Raw genomic sequence first — 25,499 nt, forward strand, 5'->3', positions numbered from 1 at the left:
AATAACACCTTGAAAACTAGCCTAACTCAATTGGCAAAAGAGGTTCAAAAAGCCAATGAGGAGAAGAATGCTTTCAAAAGCAGAATTAGCCAAATGGAAAAGGAGATTCAAAAGCTCACTGAAGAAAATAGTTCTTTCAAAATTAGAATGGAACAGATGGAGGCTAATGACTTTATGAGAAACCAAGAAATCACAAAACAAAACCAAAAGAATAAAAAAATGGAAGATAATGTGAAATATCTCATTGGAAAAACAACTGACCTGGAAAATAGAGCCAGGAGAGACAATTTAAAAATTATGGGCCTACCTGAAAGCCATGATCAGAAAAAGAGCCTAGACATCATCTTTCATGAAATTATCAAGGAAAACTGCCCTGAGATTCTAGAACCAGAGGGCAAAATAAATATTCAAGGAATCCACAGAACACCGCCTGAAAGAGATCCAAAAAGAGAAACTCCTAGGAACATTGTGGCCAAATTCCAGAGTTCCCTGTTCAAGGAGAAAATATTGCAAGCAGCTAGAAAGAAACAATTCAAGTATTGTGGAAATACAATCAGGATAACACAAGATCTAGCAGCTTCTACATTAAGGGATCGAAGGGCATGGAATAGGATATTCCAGAAGTCAAAGGAACTAGGACTAAAACCAAGAATCACCTACCCAGCAAAACTGAGTATAATACTTCAGGGGAAAAATTGGTCTTTCAATGAAATAGAGGATTTTCAAGCATTCTTGATGAAAAGACCAGAGCTGAAAAGAAAATTTGACTTCCAAACACAAGAATGAAGAGAACCATGAAAAGGTGAACAGCAAAGAGAAGTCATAAGGGACTTACTAAAGTTGAACTGTTTACATTCCTACATGGAAAGACAATATTTGTAACTCTTGAAACATTTCAGTATCTGGGTACTGGGTGGGATTACACACACACACATGCACACACGCCCACACACATAGAGACAGAGTGCACAGAGTGAATTGAAGAGGATGGGATCATATCTTAAAAAAAAATGAAATCAAGCAGTGAGAGAGAAAGATATTGGGAGGAGAAAGGGAGAATTGAATGGGGCAAATTATCTCTCATAAAAGAGGCAAGCAAAAGACTCATTAGTGGAGGGATAAAGAGGGGAGGTGAGAGAAAAACATGAAGTCTACTCCCATCACATTCCACTAAAGGAAAGAATAAAATGCCTACTCATTTTGGTATGAAAACCTATCTTACAATACAGGAAAGTGGAGGATAAGGGGATAAGCAGAGTGGGGGGGGATGATAGAAGGGAGGGCATGAGGAGGAGAGTGCAATTTGAGGTCAACACTCATGGGGAGGGATAGGATCAAAAGAGAATAGAAGTAATGGGGGACAGGATAGGATGGAGGGAAATATAGTTAGTCCTATACAACACAACTATTATGGAAGTCATTTGCAAAACTACACAGATTTGGCCTATATTGAATTGCTTGCCTTCCAAAGGGAAGGGGTGGAGAGGGAGGGAGCTAAAGAAGTTGGAACTCAAAGTGTTAGGATCAACTGTAATGTTCTTACCACTAGGAAATAAGAAATACAGGTAAAGGGGTATAGAAAGCTATCTGGCCCTACAGGACAAAAGAGAAGACAGAGACAAGGGCAGAGAGGGATGATAGAAGAGAGAGCAGATTGGTCATAGGGGCAATTAGAATGCTTGGCGTTTGGGGGGGGAGGGGAGAAAAGGGGAAAAATTTGTAACCCAAAATTTTGTGAAAATGAATGTTAAAAGCTAAATTAAAAAAAAAATGGAAAAAAAAAAAGAGGCAAGCAAAAGACTCATTAGTGGAGGGATAAAGATGAGAGGTGAGAGAAAAACATGAAGTCTACTCTCATCACATTCCACTAAAGGAAAGAATAAAATGCACACTCATTTTGGTAGGAAAACCTATCTCACAATACAGGAAAGTGGGGGACAAGGGGACAAGCAGGGTGGGGGGGATGATAGAAGGGAGGGCATGGGGAGGAGAATGCAATTCGAGGTCGACACTCATGGGGAGGGATAGGATCAAAAGAGAATAGAAGTAATGGGGGACAGGATAGGATGGAGGGAAATATAGTTAGTCCTATACAACACAACTATTATGGAAGTCATTTGCAAAACTACACAGATTTGGCCTATATTGAATTGCTTGCCTTCCAAAGGGAAGGGGTGGGGAGGGAGGGAGGTAAAGAAGTTGGAACTCAAAGTGTTAGGATCAGCTGTAATGTTCTTACCACTAGGAAATAAGAAATACAGGTAAAGGGGTAAAGAAAGCTATCTGGCCCTACAGGACAAAAGAGAAGACGGAGACAAGGGCAGAGAGGGATGATAGAAGAGAGAGTAGATTGGTCACAGGGGCAATTAGAATGCTTGGGTCTCAGGGGGGAGGGGATAAAAGGGGAGAAAATTTGTAACCCAAAATTTTGTGAAAATGAATGTTAAAAGTTAAATAAAAAAAAAAAAAGAAACAATAAAAAAACAAAAAAAAACAAAAAGAAGTGAAAGCCCAGTAGAGATTGACACTCTAAGTTTGTAGTGGCCGCAGTTGGATCAGTTGTACAACTCTCCTACAGTATTCCTGTAGGTAAGATAAGGAGCAAGGGAGGCATATGTTAGAGGTAACTGAGAATTGGGTTTTGTGTAGCTATGGGGCAAATGGGCTCAAGGGTGTCAAGGATTAGAACATAGTGTATAGCTGAACTGGTCAACAATAGCATCAAGACTGGAAAGGGAGGGATGAATTGTTTTTGCCTTGATAGGTGGTGGCTCAGAAATTCAAAGTCATGACTGGCTCTCCCTGTGCTTGTAATAGTCTTCCTTCTTACCTCCACCTCTTAAACTCTTGGCCTTTTCTCAAGACTCAGCTCAAATGGCACCTTCTGCAAAAGACCTTTCCTGGTCACAGGAGCTGCCCTTCTAAAGTTACTTATCTTACTTATACACATGTATACATCATAATTCCTGCCTACATCACAGGAGTGTTGCAAGCCTGGGTATGCTGGAGGTGGTTCTAAGTAGTTTACCATAGCTGATTGTTAAATTTTCAGTGTGAACATTTGCACCTAAGAAATTGACAATGCTAAAAACCAGAGCATAAATTATTGTTTTATTGATTGTCTAGAGTCTAGACTTAAGAAAGGATCAATAATGGAAATTCAGCTTAAAAATGTGAGCATATACTTCTTCCCAAAAACACCTGGTTGTTAAACATGTACTGTCACGCCCCAGGATTGTTCTATAAAATTTGCTTGAATAGAATTAGGGGTAAACTAGAAGGCTGAGAGAATAAAGTCCTCACTAAACTAGAGGATCAGCGACCCCAGGCCAATAATAATAACTGGCATTTATATAGCACTTCAAGTTCTGCAAAGTGCTTTACGTGAATTATTTCATTTGAGCATCATTATAACACCTCTAAGATCAAATAATAAATGTGAAAATGCACTGAGAGCTACAAAGCATTATACATATATTCAATGTTACTAGTGGACTGAGTTTTCCATTTTTTATTCTCTTGCTTGGAGTCACACCATCACAGATGGTAGCTTGAACAAACTGAAACCCATCTCAGTTTCAGCCACCAGGTTTCACAGTATTTCTTCCATAGTCACCAAGAAATCTAGTTGTGTTTGGATACACGCCAAGTTCATCAGAGTTATGGGGGAGGGAGTGAAGATTTAAGGTCAAGTGGGTAGGGAAAAACTCAGTTAAGTAGTCCTGATTTGCATTATCCCTTTTACCATCTAAAGAACTTCCTTCTACCTCCTATACTCCTATTCTTCATTTCATATTTTTAATGATTTATTGATAACTTTTTTAAAAAAAAACAAATCATTTCCCAATTGTCACCATTGCTCATGAACTTATCTTCATAACAAAGTAAAATAGTTAATCAAAACCTAACCAATAAAACAAGTATGCTTTAGAAAGTATGCAAAATTTCATACTGATAGCAACACCCTTCCCCTGCAGGTGCAAACACACTCACACACACACATACACACACACATACACTCACACACACATAGAAAAAGGAAAAATGATTCATCATCTATTCCTTGCGACCAAAATTAAAATAGCAAATAACATTAATTTGGCTAAATTTTAAAGTTGGTGGTGGTGGTGGTGGTATTTTTGTTTAATTTTGTGGTCAGTCTTTTATGTTATTATAATAATTCTGTTCATTTTTTCTCTTAGTTCAATTTTCTTCCCTTTTTATCAGTTATTTTCCACTTTTTCTGAATATTTAATATTCATACTTTCTTTACAGCACAGAAATATTCTGACACATAAGTATGCCACAATTTGTTCAGCCATTTCCCCAATCAAGAGGGATCCACTTCATTTTCACGTTTTATTGTTTTATTTTGCTCCCACAAAAGTGCGAAGATGAATGTTTTATTATGAATGATTTTTTTCTGTCTTTGTGGTATATGTGCAATAGTGGGATCAATGGTAAAAATATATATCAACAGTGAGTAATTTCTTCTCACATGATCCCAAATTGGTTTTCCCCATTTGAATATGAGCTCCTCAAGGGCAAGAACTGGTTTTGTCTTTCTTTGTATCCCCAGTGCTTAGCATAGTGTCTGATGCATGGTAGGTGCTTAACAAATTTGCTTGATTTGGACTGGACCTGAAAATGATTGGAACAATTTACAGTTCTGACAATTATGTATTAGTGAGCCTATTTCCCAGAGCCCTTTTAACATTGATTTGAGCCATCCTTTATCACTTTTGTTACTTTGAAGGCTGTGAAGAGAAACCTCAGTTATTTTCATCTGCATCACTCACCATTGGATGCTAAAGAATATTCCCTAATATTCTATTGTTATAAAGATAAACCAGCTTTTATAAGCTTTCAAAGGAAACTTTTTTCAAAGTTAAGCTTTTCCAAGCTTAAATAAGATAATGAAGAAGAAAGGAAAGAAGAAGTCAAGGAGACAAGAAGAGAATGAAAAGAACATCTAGTACTAGGAATATATATGACTTTCAAGATCACTCTGCTAATGGACCAAAGATGAGATATGAAGCTAAATCAAGAGAGAACCTCACTTGTATGCTGGAAATTAAATGGACTATCCTTTTGCGTGGTCCTGGTGGTTTCTTCTATTTGAAGATTATAGTTTATTTGTACCTGTTTTCTGTTGTCTTTGTGAAGTTTCAAAGGGATACTTCTAAAAGATTCCTCCTCCCAAATAATTGCCTTAGAATAGTCCCTGAAAGGTCACTAGATATATTGTTCTTAAAAAATGTTCCTCTAAAACATGTAAACAGTTCTCAAAAGAAGAACTGCAAACCTTTAATCACATGAAAGAATTCTCCAAATTACTAATAGGAAGAGAACTGTAGATCAAAACAATTGTGAGGCTTCACTTCACACCAAGCAGTGTTGGTCAATATAGCAAAAGATGTAAAGGAACAGTGTTGGAGGCAGGGTTGGAAGACAGGTACACTGATGCATTATTGGTAGAGCTGTGAATTAGTATAGCCATTCTGGAAAGCAGTTTAGAGTAAAGCATATAAAGCAGTTAAAATGTCCATAGCCTTTGTCCCAAGGATTACTGTGCTAGGCACACACCCCAAGGAGAACATACTCTAAAACTACTTATAGCAGTTCTTTTTGTGACAGCAAAGAGCTAGAAACAAAGCTGATGCCTATCGATTTTGGAAAGGTTAAACATTTTGTGATACAGGAATGGAATGGAATGTTACTGTGCTATAAAAAAGATTAATATTATAAATACAGAGAATCATGGACAGATTTACATGAGCTAATGTAAAGTGAAGCTAGCAAAGCCAAGTATACAATATTCACAATGACTACAGTAATTTAATGGAAAGAAGAACCACTATAAAATAACCATAAGTGAATGCTGCAAAATTACAAAAAATAAACATGGCCCCAAAGAAGAGATATAAGAAGACACACCTCACCCTCCACTTCTTTGTAGGAGTAGGTAGTCTAAAATTAAGTAACATTTTATTTATTGTCAGTTGTTTTTCTCTGAATTTATTGGTTTTGATGATTTTTTTCTTTCTTTTTTTTCTTTGAAAAATTCTTTGTTGTATAGAATGATTCTCAGGCAGAAAGGAAAAATAAAGAGGAGAATATAGGTGATATAAAAATAAAATATATGAATAAAATGTATTTTATAAATAAAATTAATATCACAAAATTATAAACAACAAGCTTGGCCCCAAGAAGAAATATGAGATGATAGCTCCATCTTCCTTTGCAAAGATGACAGTGGTCCGAGGTTGTGAGACATTGCATATATTTTCAGCTTTTTTTCTCCTTCCTCTTTTAATTTTCATTTTTTAATGTATAGAATGACTGTGGGAGGTAGAAGGAGAAGAATATAGGAAGAAATTTAGTAGACATCAAAACAAACAATATCAACAGAACTGTATTTTAAAATCTCTTGTAATCTGGGGGTTGGGGGAAGGAACTGACCTGGTAAATTGAAATTAATCATTCTAAGACATGTGACCATTGTCTTTATGCTTAAAACAGGTTGCTGAATCAGGTTGCTGATATTGATGCATCCACCTCATAAAAAGGATAGATTATGTAAATAAATGGGATTCTGATCACAGTTTGATCTATTCTGTAACAAATGTTCTCATCTTAATATCAAAAGGTAGAGAAGAAAATCTACCTTTTAGATGAGCTGAATATACCAAGAACTTTATTTCTGATTTCATATTGCAATATTCAAGCACCCATGTTCTCAGGCTGTGCTCTTCTACTGTGACATCAGGGCTGTACTTCAGTGTTGACTCATTATTACAGAATTAAAAAGAAAGTCTCTTCCCCTCTAGGGTTGAGAAACCCCTTGTCAACTAGAGTAATCTAGTATTTCTCCACCATGGCCTATGATTTGGGCCAATATGTATACAATGGCTGACCATGTATATCCCTGACTGGGTAGTAACACCAAGCATATGTTGATAGAATCAAACTCATTCTTTTATCTCTAAAATTTGTGAAATTAGCACATAGTGATAATCATGGTCTTCGAAGTACCCTATTGATCACACAGCAAGAAATGGGACAAATGCTATTTAAAGAGATACTGACTTGGATCAAGAAATTGGATCTATTCATATTTTCACAGCTAGATAGCTAGATGGTACAGTGGATAGAATGTCCTGCCTGGAGTTAGAAAGAGTCCTCTTCCTGAGTTCAAATCCAGCCTCAGATATGTAGTGGCTGTACAACCCTGGGAAAGTCATTTAACCCTTTTTGCCTCAGTTTCTCGGCAAATCACTCCAGTGTCGTGGCCAAATAAACCTTGAAAGGGCTCACAAAAGGTTGAATATGAATGAAAAGTCCCTAAACATCAACAAAAATGCTTTCACAAGGGAATTAATCAAAATTGTGCTGGTAAATGTTTAACATCTAGCCCTGCAGCACACACTTGTTAGTTTAAAGTATACTAATGACATTTTATTCATCACTTTCTTAAGTCTAAACAATTAACAAAAGGATAAATCAAGCCTTAATTTGTAGTGTTTGCAAATATCTGAGAAATTAATGTGCACACTACAAATTTAATAATGAGCTACATTACAAGCTAGTTCCTGCATACCACTGGATTTAATCTTCCTGCCGATCTGCAAACTTCATTTCATAGTCACTATGAAGATGCGCAAGGTGTCAGGCTGCTCCTTGTTGATACAAGTTCCCCTGACAAGCTGCCAGTTTACAGAACCTTGACTCTCTCAAAGAGGAAATCCTAGAAAGGCTCTATCACCAGGTAATACCTCAAAGGATTCTGAGACTATATTTGGTGGGGGAAAGGGGCAACAATGACTCTCTCTAGGCAACACTCTCTTCCTTAAGAGCATGGCTTCTACAGCTTCCCTTCACCACAATTTATTCAAATATCCTTCTTCCCCTCAGTGATTTAAAATCAGGGGATCTGAATTCAAATCCAGAATCTGTCATCTGTTAATTATATAACCACTGGTGAACCACTTAAGTACTCTTAGCTTCCATTCCCTCATCAAAACAAAAGGGCATTCCCTCTACCTTACTCATTTCTTATGAGGAAAAGACTGCAGCCACCTGTAATGTAGTAGATGGCTGAATTATAATTTAGTTCAGTTAATATAGCCAAGCAATTTGGCAATATCCCCTGGGGGAGCTTCAGGCCTGGAAACCTCTACCCATTGGAAAGAAGATGGATTGGGTTTCCTTTCTCCACTCTCCTATAGTGGCTGCTGCTGTAGAAACACACCAAAGATGGCTCCTGCCACTGTGTTAGGAGAGGATCTTCATAAATTCAAGTTGTCAACATGAAATCAATTTTGCTATGGACGAAAGGGTGTTTCATCATCCCAATATTTGCACTTGACTAAACTATATCCACAGACTGCACCAACCCTTCTTATTTATTTATTTTTCAGCTCAACTCTGAAGCTCTGTGACAAAATTTCATCAAGGCTGTGGAGTAGAAATGTTTTCAGTCTAAAAGAATGAGACCTTCCATATGACAAAGAACAAAAGCCCCCACCTCCTGCCCTCCATTGTGACTGGAAGATCTAATTCAGAGGTATTTTCTACCTCAAATTCCAAATGGTGTGTTATTAAACCATGAAGGAGAACAAGCTAATAATTGTAAGGAAGTCAGGTATTTCTTAATGATTTTCTGTCTTAAAACCAAAACAAATAAGTCAAATGCTTAGTCAAAGTAGAAAGGAGAACAAGGGTGGGACTTCGTTTTACAATTCCTTTTTTTCCTACACTCTTTCTTCTTCCACTGAAAGTGTCTATAAAATTTTGAAAGGAAAGTAGGTTGCTAAAATGTACTTAATTTGCCATGATAGATTGAGTGCATGCTTCAGTGACTGTAATTGAATCTGTGACCTATTTCTTTAGTAAAGTAGAAATAGTCTCTAGGGTTTTTGTCACTCCCATCTTTTAATGGAATTCAAAAAAGACTGTCAAAATGTCTACACTTTTTCTACTGGTTGTTAATGTTATTACTTTACAATTTGTTACTTTTTAATTAATCTTAATAAATGTGTACACACTCTACCTGGCAGTTGGAAATGCTAGACATCGATTCTTCACTGTCATTTGGTAAAGCAAAATTAACAGGACAGAAAGGGCAAAAGAGTCTGCCATGATCCTGACACGTTTTGGTTCCACTTAAAAAATACTTTCAGGCTCCAGTTTACAGTATCTGCCCCTGACAGGAGGGGAGCTGTGGTTTTCCATAGCCGAAGGCCTATTGTACTAGGGTGGGGGGGTTCTCTGTATAAAAAAGGAGTGCTCCTCAATTTCTGAGCCTCATCATCAAATGCTCCAACTTTGGTCAGGGCTAAAAACTTGGCAAACTGACAAACTGGGGGAACAATATTTTATTGACAAAATGTAAGAGAAAATATGTTCGCCTGCTTTTAAGTAGTGGTGTAGGAGGGTGTTACAGAACCAGATGGCCCAAGTTAGTCTTTCATTTGCCAGGCTGACAAGAAAATCCTGCCCGCTGGAGTAACCAACCCAGGGGCATCTGCCTTGATGCAGGGCTTCATCTTGATGGTTCCAGGAAAATGTTGTGCCTCAGACCTTAACAGGGCATATCTAAGGAGGATGACTCTAGGTTACCTTCTTTGGGGCTCTCACCTGAAAACACTTACAGTACAGTCTCATGTTAGTCATTATTCAGCAAGGAACCATAGCATAGTGGAGGCAGCACTGGGCTGGAAGCAGGAGACAGGGGAATTTGCATTGTACCTCTGACATCTTCTAATTCTATGACCACAGAGAAAGCACTGAACTTGTCTGAATCTTGGTTTCCTGATCTGTACAAAAAAAGGGGTGGGTGGGATAATAACACCTATAATACTTATTTCACAGGGCTGTGGCAAGGACAAAATGAGATGTTTTGAGATTAATGAAATCAATATCTAAAGAGAAAAACTCATTTTCCTCCATAGCTTCGCCTGTTGGCCTACTATTTCACTCTCCTTTGTACCTTTCAGTATCCTTCCCATTTTTCAAGGCCAAGATCAAATCCTAACGAGAATCATAGAATTCTAAAACTGAAGGTGCGAGGAGGACTAAAATTCCAAGAAGGTAGAGATTGTCTCATCTAAACTGCATTTCCTGCAGAACCTAGAAGAGGGCACCACAAAGAAGAGACATTTTATAAAGATGGGAGAATGCGTGAAATGACTTATCATATAGACCAGCCCTTTTCCTTTTACCAATGAGTAAAAGGAGATCCACGGGAGTGAGTTGTTCACAGTCACAAAACCAGTCAGTGACATCACTGCCCTAAAACCTGAGTCTTTTGACTGGAGTCTGTATCCCTGATATAGTTTGTTGGTACGTAACTGTCCTCATATTATCTCTCCCATTAGACTGAGCTAAGATTGCTTTTTACCTTTCTTTGTATCTCTAGTGCTCAGCAGTATTTGGAACATTTTATTCAGTTGTTTTTCAGTCATATCTTACTCTTCATGACCCCATTTGTGGTTTCCTTGAAAAAGATACTGGCCTGGTCTGCCATTTTCTTCTCTAGCTCATTTTACAGCTGAGGAAACTGAAACAAACAGGGTTAAGTGACTTGCCCAGGGTCACACAGCTACTGTCTGAAGCCAGATGAGTCTTCCTGACTCTAGGGCCGAATCTCTATCCACTGAGTCATCTAGCTGTCCATAATACATAGCAAGTCCTTAACAAATGCTGGTTGACTGACTCTCAATCCATTACAATGATTTCTCCCCTAAGAAGCCTTGCTTGACTACTTTAGAGCTCATTGCTGTCCTCCTTTGAATTCCTACAGTGTAGAGTTTTGCCACACAAGTTGGTGTTTCATTATATTCTCATGTGCATTAACTGTTGCTTCACTAGTATTGATCTGGTCTCTTTAATTGTCATAATAATCTCAACTATCTAAAATGCCAAGGAAATGAGCCTTTCTTCATATTTATGATTTTTAGATAGCTTTTTTTTTAACCATTTAAGCATATTGAAAAAAAACAATAATTTTGGATGGAAATATTAACAAAATATGTTAAACATTTCCCTACATTCTTAAGCAGAGTATGCTAAATTGAACATAATCTTTTCTCGCCACTATGGGATATTATTATGAACATAAAGATTCAGGGCTAGAAAAGACCTTAGAGAACATTTAATTCAACCCCTTCATTTGACAAATGAAGAAACTAGGGCTCTGAAACTTCACCCTGGAGAAATACATTGTCAATCCAGAATTCTAAAGCCAAGCCTGCTGATTCTAGATTCAGTGTTATTTTCATTATGCTATGCTATCTTTTCAACCATTATATGACGCTGTAAAATTTTAATGACCTTAGTATCTAATGTGGTACAGAGAGTTATTTTTCCCACTACATCATTCCACATTGCTCTCATACTTTTCAATTCCTACAACCTGCTTGTTAAACCTTTTCTACCCCTTGCCTTACAGTCAGGTTATCAGTGGTCAGCATGCCTGACTCTAACAGTCCTTCAACTCAGTGTTTTTCTGGTTTGCTGATTTTTCCCTGCCATGGAATTGGAAACCCAATAACAGAATTTAATAGAATGTTGTATAAAATAATCAACTACTCAATCACTAACATTTATGATATGCTTGTGTCCTACTCACTGTGCTAGGTTCTGCATATGCAAAGACAAAAATGGCACTGTCTTTGACCTCAAGAACCTTGCATTCATTTAGGGGAAATAATATGCACACATATACCTGCACTGGCAGAAAAAAAATGAAGGTAATTAATGTATTAGGAAGGGTACTAGCATCTGGGGCTAGGAGGAGAGAAAGTTTTTTGTAGAAGGTAGAGCTTGAGCTAAGTCTTGAGGTTAGGAAAGGAGTCTATAAAAAGGCAGAGATAAGAGATGTAGTATTATGTAGGAGGAGGGGTAAGCAAGGAAGGTCATTTTGATTGGAGCATAGGATCAGGAGTACTCTGTAATGAGCCTAGAAAGGTAAACTGGGGATAGGTTATAAAGAATTTTAAAAAGCAAACAGAGGAGTTTATATTTTATCCTAAAGTCAATAAGGAATCACTGGACTTTGTTGCAAGAGGGAGTGGCATGGTCAGATCCACATTTTGGAAAAATCACTTTGGCAACTGTATGGAGGAAAGATTGGAGTGGGAAGATACTTATGGCAGGGATACAAATGAAGAGACTATTACACTAGTCCAGGAAAGGGGTAATAAGTGTCTGAACTAGAATGATATCCAAGGGAGTAACAAAAAGGAAGAAATGATGTGTTTGTCAAATGATTCGATATGGGGGATGAATAAGAGAAAAGTTGTGAACCTGGAACACTGAAAAGATAGTGGAGGTCTCAATAGAAATGAGGGAGTCTAGAAGAATGGAGGTTTCTTGCTCGTTTTGTTTTTATTTTGGTGAATAGGAGAATAATGAGTTTTGTTTTAGACAAGTTAGGTTTTAGATGCTCATGGAAGAACCAGTTGGAAAAATCCAACAGAGAATTGGTAATGGGAAAGGCTATATAAATGTAGAAGTCATTTGCAAGGAGATGCTACTTAAATATATGGGAGCTGTGAAGTCATCCATTGAGAGACTACAGAAAGTGAAGAAGGTCCAAGAAAGGTCCTTGTCGTACACACACAGTTAGGGTCCATGATATAGATGATGAACTAGCAAGGACTAAAGAGGAATGGTCCGACATGTATGAGAAGGAACTGGGGGAGAGAAGGATCATGAAAACTCTGGTGAGATAAAATACCCCAAAAGAGAAGATTATAAATGGTGTTAAATGCCACAAAAAAAGGTTAAAAAAAGAGCCATTAGAGTTGGCAGTTAAAAGATCATTAATAACTTTGGAGAGAGCATTTCTAGTAGTGTGATTAGGTAAGAAATCTGAATGTAAAGGACTGAGAACAGAGTATGAAGAGAGGAGATGAAGGTAATAACAGGAGAAAACTTTTTTCCCCCCTCAGCAATTAGTTTGAGGAAAAAGGAGAGAGATGGGAATATTAGTGTGGAATAAAGATTGTTTCTGAAGGCTGAGAAACTTGGGCATGTTTGAAGGCAGAAAGGAAGGTCTCTGCAAATAGGAAGAGATTAAAGTTAGAGAAAGAGGTAGGGGGAAAACATTTCAGAGGCAGTCTGTTGAAGGAAAAGGTAGCGTATGGGATTAAAGGTTCATGTAGAGGAGTTGAACTTGGAAAGGAGTCATCTTATTATTTATTAGAGCCTAGAAAAAGAACAGAAAATGAAGGGTGATGTAAAAAGGTTTTTGAGAAGTAGAGAAGGTGAGAAGAATGAACTCATGACTAATGATTTCTATTCAATATTCAATTGATATTCAATAAATTAGGAGTCAAGATTCTCAGCTGGTGGGATGGAAGAGGTTTGGGGAGAGAAGAAAAAGTCTGAAACAGCCTTTGTGGGGTATGAGCTAAAAAACCAATTATGAAAGATTAAATGTATTGCTTTACTGCAGAGAGAGACCAAGTAAGATCAGATAACATAAATCTGTAATGGGTCTAGTCAGCTTACTTACATGACTTCTTTACTTCCCTTCAGCCATGCTAAAGTAGAAGTAGAGAAGGGTTGGGGTTTGGGAAGCCACTCATGGTGGTAAGGCAAAGGACTACAATACACAACTCTATGGAGTTAAACTGGGTCATATTATAGGGTCATACTGGGAAGGAATGAAAGTAAAGAAAGAGAAGGGTATAAGGATTAGAGGTCCTTGTGAGGATGAAGAACAGATATGGCAGGAATAAAGAATTCATAGAGAATTATCAGATAAAGGAAAGGCATAGTCATTGATCATGTAAGTGGAACATGTGGACAATGGTGAAATTTAGCATGTAACAATCTCCATGTGTGGCTAAAGTGGTCATGGGACCTGAGGATATTGAGGAGCTGGATTAGGGCATATAAGGGAACAGTAACATATGCTGAGGTCCTCTAGTACGAGGACAGGAGCTGGGGAGGAAAGAAAGACAGAATGAAGCATTGAACACCTTGAGAAAGGAGAGGGAATGACAAGAAGGTTGTTCATAGGAGTCACCAAGATCTGAACTAGGTGACACATTTAAGTAGAATGTACATCCTGGGAAGACAAGCACCTGTGAAACAGACAAAGAAAAGATTAGAAGAGGAAGTGGGAAACTAGGTGAAGTTCAACTTCCTTAAGCTTTAGTAGCTTAAAACTGCACTAAGTTATTTCTTCTTGTTGTTGTTTTAGGTTTTCTGTTTTTACTTTTGAAACACACTGTATATCTATATCAAAACTGGCACGTTTGCTTCCCTCATGGTAATGTGTCATGTCCTGTGGTCCAATGGATACAGTAGCACAAAGGCCTACAAAGAAATACAAAAAGAACCCTTCAAGGAACACTCCAAAAATATTGGACAGAACAATCATCAGATTTGCTCTTGATGCCATAAGTGGATTTTTCTTTAAAATATTTATGAATAAAAGTTTAAATCACAATTTTGCTGGCACTCTTACAGAATTATGATTGCTATGGTGAATCTAATAGAAACATATTAAACTGCCTGGAAAGAGAGAGAAAGGCAAATCACAGGCAAAGAAAAGAGGAAGGGAAAAAAATGAAAATATCACCAAAAGCTCTGGTAAGATTGACAACATTATTAAGTTCCAGCATTTATCTCTGCATTTTATCTCTGTTTACCTTAGAGGAGGCCAAGGAATTACCACGTAAAAGGGAGAATAAAACATTTTATATATATTTATACACACACACACACACACACACACACACACACACACACACACACACATATATACACACACACACAATTTGTTTTTCCTTGAGACCAGTTTCAGACCTTATCCCCTCACTTTATTGAGAACAGATGTTTCAAGGATCTATATACCCTAATGCTGATAATAAAGCTATGGCTCCAGTGAGGGGGGCTTCCCTAAGCTTATAAAGCTTCCAAGCATCAAGAATGCACTGCTCTAACCCTAGTTTGTAATGCAGAGAGTGGATGAACTTGTTTAAGGGCTGAGAAGAATTCTGGGAACTGCAGGTAAGGCAACTGAACTGCAGTAATTTACGAAGTGTTAATGACTACATAGTCAGACAATCATATTTTTGCCCCGAAGGTACTGGTTGAGTCTCAGAGGTAGTATTTGGGATGCTTACCTACTGAGACCTCATTATGCATGTGTAATTTGAGTAAACAATCAGACTGGACTGAATTAAATTCTTCCCTTTAAATTAGCCTTAATACATGATGGGAGGCAGCCAGTACATTTATTCTTGGTGAGATAGCGTAATTAATTGTGCAAGTGCCATGGAAATATTGAGGGGAAACTATGCAAATGAATTTGCAAAGAGTAGAGAGAAAAGAACACTTAAAAAATACAATTCAATAGAGATACACAATAGAGATGAATTATATTGTCCTGGTGAACAAAGTTATGTTATGCTAGTGAATAGACCATTTACTCACCAGTAGCTTTCTCCCTGCCACAATAAAAGTCATTAAAATGTTCATGGGAAATAAAATTATGGCCAGACTATATTTAAATGGAACCCAAATAACAGAAACTTCAAATAACAGAAGTTAATTTTTCTTTTCTACTGAGAAACTTTGAGGAGAAAAAGAGAGAAAACACAAGAGAATGATCTTATTTCAGGGATTTTGTTATCAAGTCTGCTGCGCCCCATTTGTTGAGGTCCAGTACTCCTGGGATCATGTAGACAATGGCCAAAAGATCTCCTGGAAGCTGAAACTCTCAAAACAGAAATACAATTTTGCTTGAGAAAGAGAGTATTTAATAGGAATTATGGAGCGTGTAGACTCTACAGGGACTGCTTAGCTCAATCATAAACATACAAACCCAGGATATATTGATATCAATCAAATACTTGGACAAGAGAAAAATTACTAGCTTTGTAGAAATATGCCTAATAAAATGACTCCTATAAAATAATAAATGTTAAAGATTATGGAAAGGCAAGCACAGCAATGTATTGTTAGTGGGCTTATCAATTTGTCCAACTATCCTAAAAAATAATTTGATATTATGCTAAGAAAATTACTAAATACATATGTCCTATTTGACCCAGAGATCCTACTGGTAGGCAGTGTAGCTCCAGAGAGAAAGAATAAAGCATTAGGAATAAAATGTGTGCTTACTGAGAAATGGCTAAACAAATTAAGAATCATCAATATGATAGAAAAGGATTGTTTTATGAGAAATGATAGATAAGAATACAGAGATGTATGGGAAGTATCACATGACCTGTTGCAGAGTGAAATAGGTACAACCATGAAAATGATATATAAAATTGCTACAGTGAAATAAATGGAAAGATGATTAGCAGAAAAAAATAATAATCACAATGAAATTGAACCCCATTCAATTATAATGATCAAAGGTGACCCCCCAACGAATAGAGGGGGGAAATGTGTTTTTTTGTCTTCTTGGCAGAGGGAGGATTGTAGGTATGGAACATTACATATACTGTCAGATTCAGTTGATATGTTAATTTGTTGAAATGCTTTCTCTCCCCCGCTCATTTTCTTTTTTAAACATTTTTTGTTATATATCATAGCCCTCCAAAAAGGGGAGGAAGAAAATATTTGAAAATGCAGGTGATGCAAACAAATACGCACACTGAAACAATATAATTTTAAAATGATTCATATGATGAAAAACAGAATCTGAAAATTTGAAATCACACAATGTTGGGGGTTTTTTTCTGAAAAGATGCCAATCTTTTGCTAAAAGACTGTGTCTTCTGGGCCAGGCTGAGACCTCATGGACTTTCCAAGTCTTAGTTGAAAGAGTGAAAAAAAATTCAAATTCCCTTATTTTGCAGAAAAGGAAACGTAAGACCAAAGAAATGAAGTGATTTGCCCAAGGTAAGTCAGAGACAAGATTTTAACCCAGGTCCTCTGACTTCAGAGTTGGTGCTCTTCCTGCTTATACAATGAAAAGTAAAAGTGATGTTCAGAATAGCAACACAGTACGTTTGTATAGTACTGTACAACATTCAAAACACTTAATGACCCAAAACAGTACAAGAGACCCAATTGGCAAAGGAAAGTTCCTTTATGTTCACTAAATTCTATTTAATGAGAAGGGAAAATGGCCTCAAATATTTTAGAATAACTTTCAACAAGGGTAATAATAAAAAGAATTCCTTGGTAAACCCTCCACTTACAAGAATTTAGGTAATCCAAACAAGACTAACCCCTAGGCATTTCTATAATAGAAAGAGCACTGGACTTGGAATCATCAAAGACATGAATTTGAATTCTGCCTTGTAGACTTACTGAGTGTGTGAACATAGACAATTCATTGAACTTCTTTTTGATTCCTCATAATAATACATCATAGAGAGTTGTGAGGAAAGGACTTAGCAAGTCTTACAGAGCTATACAAATGTGAGTTGTTTTTTGTTTGTTATTATTGCTACATCACAGATCATTTTGAGGATCAAATGGAATAATGAGATTATTATAACCGTAAAAAATACTTTAAAAATCCAGCTGTCATCATCATTAGAATTTCATTTCATATGGAGAAGTCTCCAGCTTATTTCTTTGATACCCCAACTTCCCATCTTCAATAAGAACTTGCCCCTTGGAACATAAACTCTGTCTCTCTGTGTCTTTCTATGTCTATATCTGTCTCTCTCTGTCTCTCTCCTCTTTCTCTCTGTCTGTCTCTCATCTCCTTCTGTGCTACTTACAAATATAACTAAGATCCCCTCCAATCTCTAAGAAAAAAAAACTTTTAATTTCTCTCTTTCATCCTTGCATGACATTAGCTTATAATTCTCTTCCCTTTTGCAGTTATACTTGTAGGAAAAAACCTTTTTATATTCATAGTCTCTGCTTCTTTACCTATTATTTTTTTTTCATCCTCTTGCAATCTGGAATTTGATCTCATCATTTGACTAAGACTGCTTTTTACTCAGTTACTAACAGTTTCTTAATTGCTAAGTCTGGTGGGTTGTGTTTTTTTAGACCTTATCCTTCTTGGCCTTTGTGCAAGCTTCCAGAGTTGCTGACTATAACCCCCTCTTCCATAGTCTCTCCCACTTCACCTTTCCTGATGCTGCTTTTCTTGGTTCACTGATCTCTCTTTCTAATTCTTCTTTGTGAAATTATCATCCATGTTCTACTTCTTAGCCTTGAGAATTCTCTCCTAGGTCTTCTTTCTCTGTGACCTCCCTCCTTCTTGGTAATCTTATTAACTTAGATATGTTTAATGATTATCTACCATCCCAAAAACAAGAAGAGCACTTATTTGTATAAAAATATTTATAGTAGCTTTTTGTGGTGGCTAAGAATTGGAAAGCAAAGGGAAACCCATCAATTGGGAGATGTCCAAACAAGCTGTGATATATAATTGTAATATAAATGTAAATTTATATAATTATAATAAGAAATAACAAGCAGGATGATTTTAGAAAAACCTGGAAAGGCTTACATAAACTGATGCACAGTGAAGTGAACAGAACCAGGAGAACGTCGTACACAGTAGTAACAATATTGGTCAGTGAAGAATTGTGAATGACTTAGCCATTCTCAGCAACACAATGATGCAAGATAATTCCAAAGGACTAATGTTAAAGTATACTATTCACCTCCAGAGAAAGAACTAGTATTGGTTGATTGAAGCATGCTATTTTTCACTTACTTTCATCCTTTTTCTTTGCAATTGTTTTTCAGTCATATCTGACTCCATCATGGCTTTTGGGGTTTTTTTGGCAGAGATACTGGAGTGGTTTGCCATTTCCTTCTCTAGCTTATTTTAAAGATGAGGAAACTGAGGCAAACAGGATTAAGTGATTTGCCTAGGATCATGCAACTAGTGTCTATGGGCAGAACTCTATCCAAAGTGCCACCTAGAATGTCATCTTCTTTTAAATGTAGTTTGTTGGTTATTTTAATTTTGGATTTCCAGAGACAAGCACAGAGCCTAGCATGCTTGTATCCTTAATCATGATTGTTGAATTAAAAAGGAATTGTGCCTTGAGGGAACACACACCCCTTTCACCAAGCTGTGGCTGTTTAACAGCCTAAGGTGATCTGAATAATTCTAATCAGTAGCTCAGCGAGATTCTTTGAGAGTTTGAGAGAGAATTAGACCAAAATTAAGATGTTATTCAAAAATAAATGAGGAATATCCATATAGCCTAAGGTGGTCAAAAACAGACAGAAAACTCCCATATGTACCAGCAGCACCTTCTGTGACAGAACTGATTTTAAAAATGTCCATCTATTGGATAGTGGTTAAACAAATTGTGGAAATAAATGAAATGAAAAATTAATGCAACATAAGGAAAGATGACTATGAAGACTTCAAAGAATCATGGGGAGAGTTATATGAACTGATGCAGAGTGAAATAAGCAGAACTAGGAAAACAATGATATAATTACTTCAACAATGTAATTGGCAAATACAAAATAATCAAACTAAAAACACTGAAATTGAATACTATGATTGTAATGACCAAGTCTGCCCCCAAAGAAAAGATGTAAAAAACTATTTCTTTGCCTTTTTTTCAGAAAAAGGAGACAATGGGACTACAAGGTTGTGTCTGCTGACAGGCTTAATTGATATGTTGGTAAGTTTTGATGAACTGCCTTTATTTTACTTCATTATATCTGTTACCAGAGATGTATTCTTTGGTAGAAAAAGGGAGAGGGATATATTTGAAAATGTAGGTGATGTGGTTGTTGTTTTTTTAAAGCCACTTAAAAAAACCAAAATGTGTCTATTTGAAGAGTGGACAACCCATTCAGGTGTCTGAAGGAGAAAGACATTTGTAATCAACCATATCTAAATCCAATCATGGTGCATTGGAACCTCTTCTAAGCAGACTGAAGCTCCCTAGGAAAGTTTTGGTGAAGCTAGAAATTGGCAAGAGTAGACTAGCAAAAGTGAATATCCTTCCTGCAAGATCCAGTATGGAATTGTAGAAGGAACCATAACTGAAGCAATACCTAATACTAGCAGACTCATTGAGAAACTGAAGAGGGTGGAAGAGTTACCTTTAATGAATCTGCTCTAGTCCTCATTGTAGATGGCTGAAACTTTAAATGGATCTTTGGAAGTTACTCATTGGAAGGGTGCAAGAATTTTCCTACAGATTTGTTCTAAATTCAATTTTTTTCTACTTTTCCATAAAGTCTTCTTTTAATTTAGGGAAACATAGAATTTTTCTACAGATATATTCTAAATTCAGGTTTTTTTTTTTTTACCTTTCAAGAAAGACTTCCTTTCAATTTTGGGAAACAGGTGCTTGTATTAAGAGCTGGTATCAACATACGAGGTAGTGATATCTAGTGATATTTTAAATTTTCATTCTTTTAATGTTATCTTTTCACAATCACAATAATTTTCAAACAAATTCATCTCTCTCCTACCCAGTAAGCCTTCTTTCTTTGTTTCATTTTATTCATTTTCCAAAATTATTTATATTTTTGCTCTTTTTTCATCTGCATTTCAGACTATATTCTTCTTCCCTCCCCTACCCAGAGTCATTCTTTCCAACAAAGACTTAAGAAAAAGAAAATAATAATGATAATAATTAGGCAAGCCTAGAAACATCTCAGTACATACAATATGCCACATCCCTAGTCCATGCCTCTAGAGAAGGGAGGGTGACGTCCATCCTTGCCAATTTTTCAGGGCCAACCCGGGTCATTACGATCCCACAACAGCAGTCAGGGCTATTACCGATTCTCTTCTTTCCATTAAATCATCATATTATTGTTTTCCTGGTTCTTCTTACTTAATATTTGTCTTATGCTGAGTTATAAAATTTACAAATAATTTTACAAGCATTATTTCATTTCATCCTCAAAACAATGCTGGGAAGCAGGTGCTACTATTATCATCATCCCCATTTTACATATTAGGAAAATGAAGAGGAGAAAGGGGGATAAGCATTTATTAAGCATCTACTACATGATAGGCACTTTACAAATATCTCATTGCTAATAGGACCCTCATTTTACAGTTGAAGAAACTGAGACAGGCAGATTAAATTACTTGCCTAGAGTGACACAGCTAAGAAGTTTCTAGGGCTGGATTTGATTCCAGCTCTCCATCCACTGCACCATGTAGCTGTCTAAAAATATCTCCTTTTCCTCTCCTTTTCATCCTGGGGAGTAGATGGTATTATTATCCTTGAGTTTGATAGAGGTTAAGTGATTTACTCTGGGTCCCACAGGCAGTAAATATCTGAGACCAGATTTGAACTCTGGTCCTTTCCCTCCACCTTGTGACTTTATCCATTGTTGTTCTTTTGTTCCAGCTTATCTTTGGTGCAGAAATGCCTTTGCTAGGATGAGGAATTCTCTGGGTTCAATCCAATAAGCATTTTTTAAGCAGTAAATTCCATTCAAGTCACTGTGTTAGAGAAAACAAAGTTAGAGAAACAAAGGCAAAATAAAAAACAGGCCATATCCTGAAGAAGTTTACACTTTACTGGGAGGATATAACCTGCAAACAGAGGCGTATATACATAAGGTTTTCTGGAGGGACAGAATACTAACTACGTGGGAGATCAGGAAAGGCTGCCTGTAGGAAGTGACAGAAGAGCTGAACCTTGAAAGAAGCCCAGAGTTTTATAAGGTGGAACAAGGGAGAAGTTTATTCCTGGGGTAGGAGATAAAATTTCTTTAAAAGACATGGAAGAGACAGATGGAATATGCCAAGTTCAGTGAGAACAAGTAGATCATATGAAGGGAAGGAATAAGACTAGAAAAGGAAACAGGAACCAGATTGAAGGAGAACCAATGGACTTGTGATTTTATTGGTATAGTAACTGTCTAGACAAGGAAGCTCCTTCTACTAATAAAGGTTGGCACCTTCTCTGCAACTCAGAGCCACAAAGAACTACATGGAACATTGAGAGGTCAAGTGTATCTTGGAAAGGTCATAGAGATTCAAAACTTGAGTCAGAGACAGAATTAAACCCAGGTCTTCCTGACTCTTCCCCTGCCATCTCTCTATCCATTACTCCATGCTGCCTTTCTGGGAGGAGCCAAGTTGAGAAGGACTTTAAATAGTAAGCTGAGAAGTTTGCCTTTTATCCTAGGGGTAGTAAGGTCTTGTTGCACTCACTAAACCTCAGCCTTCTCAGCTGGAAAATGGGGATAATAATCCTCTATCTCACCTACCTCACAAAGTTGTTGTGAGAATCAAGTGAGATGAAATATCTAAAGGGAAATCATGTGGCTCAGAACAAAGAGGACCCAAGCTCCCCAAGCAAATAGACATGATGGAGGCTAAGAACATAGACATCAAGATTGGTTTTTACAATGAATAATACAACCTCTGTCTGCAGTTATCTTTTCTTCAATTCTCTCCAGAGATCTAGGATCTCTCTTCCTTTGACTTTTTTTTAAATGTTTTTATTTATTTTTAGTTTACACCATTCAGCTCCACAAGCTTTTGAGTGTTAAATTTTCTCCCCCTCCTTTACTTTCCCCCTCCCCAAGAGGGTTTGCAGTCTAATATAGGCTCTACATATACATTCATATTAAACATATTTTCATGTTAGCCATGTTGTAAAGAAGAATTATAACCAATGGAATGAACTGAGAGAAAGAATTCTTTTCTCTTTTTAGTCTAGATTCAAGAGGATAATTTAGGTAGTGATTTTAGTAGTAATGAAGTAATAAACAGAGGACAAGTTCCCCTGGACTTCATTTTCATGATGGTTTTTAGTCTGTGGTGTCCAGAACAACCATATTTCAGACCTTCATTAGGAATAAAGGCCTCTCTGGGTGTAGGGGCGGTTGAAGGTTTGACCTTGTTAAGAAGGAATTAACCTTGGAGCTAACCTCATTGAGGGAATCTCACCTTGTTTAAAAGACACAAGATGAATGCTGCAAGGTCTTACCAGACTCCTTCTGGGTACACACCTTGGATGGCATTGAGCAAAGAGAGAGGCAATATGATGTTCTCACAAGTCCCCAAATCCCTGTTCTCCCTCTAACTCTCTTTTTGATCTTATCCACATTACCTTACCTCCATTCCTTTCATTGGTCAAAAAGTGAGGGGTATTGGACGAGTACATCTCTAAGATCTCTCCTATCTCTTACACTCTATAATTCTATTGTTCAAGTTCCACTGAGATTTGAGAAACAGGAGCATTGTAATTATCCTCCAAAGGATTAACCACGTATGCTGAACGCTGAGAAGGATGTGTGTTTATTCCTTAAGGCCCATGGTTCTGAAGGACAGCTCTGATTCTGATCATAAAAGGATCCGTAATATGTTCATATCTAGAATGTATTTGGGTCCTTGTCAAATCGGGGAATGAGTGTTGTTCCTTCTTTACCCTAGTGTTCCTCAGGGCTGGGGGGTAAAAGTCACCTTATATTCACAACTTCACAGCATTTTCTCACATCATGAAAATACTCTCATATTTGTCACTTGTACAATAAACATAAGCAAAAAACAAATCCATCTGCAGAGCACAGTGCCATATGAAGCAAAATTAAAATGCTAATGACTGATCATGACATGGAAAGAATAAAAAAAAAAATCTTACAGTAGAGTGTTAAAAGGAACATTGATTTAATGCAAGGAAAAAAAAGACCCCTTGAACCACAATCTTCACCATCCACTGCCTTGAAGGTGTCAACGTCACAAAAGTAGAACAGAAGCAGACACCAAACTTTCATGCCTTCCAGTCCCTATTATTGCTCCTTTACATTCTTGGGGTTTAACTCCCTTGGAATGAGGTTATGTGAAGTCTGAAGAAACAGCCTCTGGCTATTCCTTCTCACAGAAAACATCCTTTTCTCTCCCTCCAATCGTTTATGTGATGGAACTATTTTGATATAGACAATAAGATGCAATTATCCTTGAGGCCTGAACCAGGGTAGAATGGGCCAGAGGATGGATGCTGCAGCACAACTAAGATATTTTCCTCTTAAAACGATAGTCATAATGCATGTCTCCAATAGCACAATTGCTGCTGAGCCAAATTATTTAGTCCATGGAAGTCAAATACATTAGAGCAGTTCTACTAATCACAATCCTGTCTCTTGGGAAGTGAACTCGGTAACGATCTATAGAAGGCTAATTTTAAAAGATGCCTGGAAGAAAACAGAATCAGACTCAATGCATTCACGTATGAATAACATCTCTGAGTTCAGAAAATGAAGCACAGGCTCATTAAGGAGTTGTCGCAATAAATAGTCAAGACAAAATATGCAAGAAATGCTGAGCACCTTTCACTCTGCCAAGATTGGAAAGATGCATTCGGTCCAGCAGAGAAAACAGCTTTGCTCTCTGCATTCTGCTCCAGGTAATTGGAAGCCCCTCTATGTGAGGGTACCATTTTTTGTGTGCTTTTATTAAGTATAAGCTATAAGTTTACATTGATTCCTCAGTTGCCATGGCAGAGGAAAATTGCTACTATTTGTTATTTGGGCAGGCATCATAGGCTCAGCTTGGAGTCAAATGACTCAATCAAAAAGCAAAGAGAGGCCATAGATTGATCATAGATACCACCTAACATGACTCCATTGGATATCATCCAGTTGCTGCCTGAGCCAGGCAGAGAAGCTTAGAGTTGAACAGATGGACAATAGGGAGCCATTCTAGGTACTTGAGCAGTGGAATGATGTGATCAAAGAGGCATTTAAGGAAGATTACCCCGGCAACAGCAGTTAAAATGAATCAGAATGAGGAATGACTAAAGGCAGAGAGTCCAGTTAGAAAACTATTAAAAGTAATATACAGGAGAGGTAATAGGGTCTGAATATAGGTAGTGGGAATGGCAATGAAGAGAAAGAAGAAAATAAGAGAGATTTTTGAAGGAAGAAATGATAAGATTTAGTCACAGCTGAGATAAAGAAAATGAGAGGAGAGTCAAAGAGAACTCTGGGGTGTTTTGCCAGGGAGATTGGAAGAATGGTAGTGCAACTGACCATAAAAGGATAGTGGAGGAAGGGAGAATGTGGAAATAACTGGTTCAATTTAGTTATCAAGTTGGAGGCCAATGATTTTGGCCTAAGCAGAGATAGGTCGTGTGCCTAAAAATTTGGAAGAGGAATGGGGATAGAGAGGTCAGAGCTTGGCATATCACTACAGAAAACAGAATCATAGGATCCAGTCCTATGAGCTAGAAGGGAAATTAAGGCCATATAATACAATCCTATTATTTAACAGGTGAGGAAAACTGAGACCTACAGAAGTTAAGTGATTTTCCAAAGGTCACAAGGGTGATCTAACATAATTTTTGCTTTAGGAATAGTATCTGAAACCCAGGGTGCTGGACCTCCTCAAAGTGCTAAATTTCCATTGACTGGGTCTGATCCTAGAAGCCCCTGAAAACTTCTTATTAGCTTGTTGTCCCCACTAAGAGTTTACCCTGAGAAAATTTCTATTAGTAACTCATGCCAAGGATTCTACAAATGTGGATACCAGAGGTCCCCAGCTTCCACAACACTAATAAATAAATATTGGGTAGAGGCTAACTTTTATTGTATCCCACAGAAAATGTAAAAGA

The sequence above is a fragment of the Notamacropus eugenii genome, chromosome 1 (genome assembly GCF_028372415.1).
Source record: "Notamacropus eugenii isolate mMacEug1 chromosome 1, mMacEug1.pri_v2, whole genome shotgun sequence".
Taxonomy (NCBI): domain Eukaryota; kingdom Metazoa; phylum Chordata; class Mammalia; order Diprotodontia; family Macropodidae; genus Notamacropus; species Notamacropus eugenii.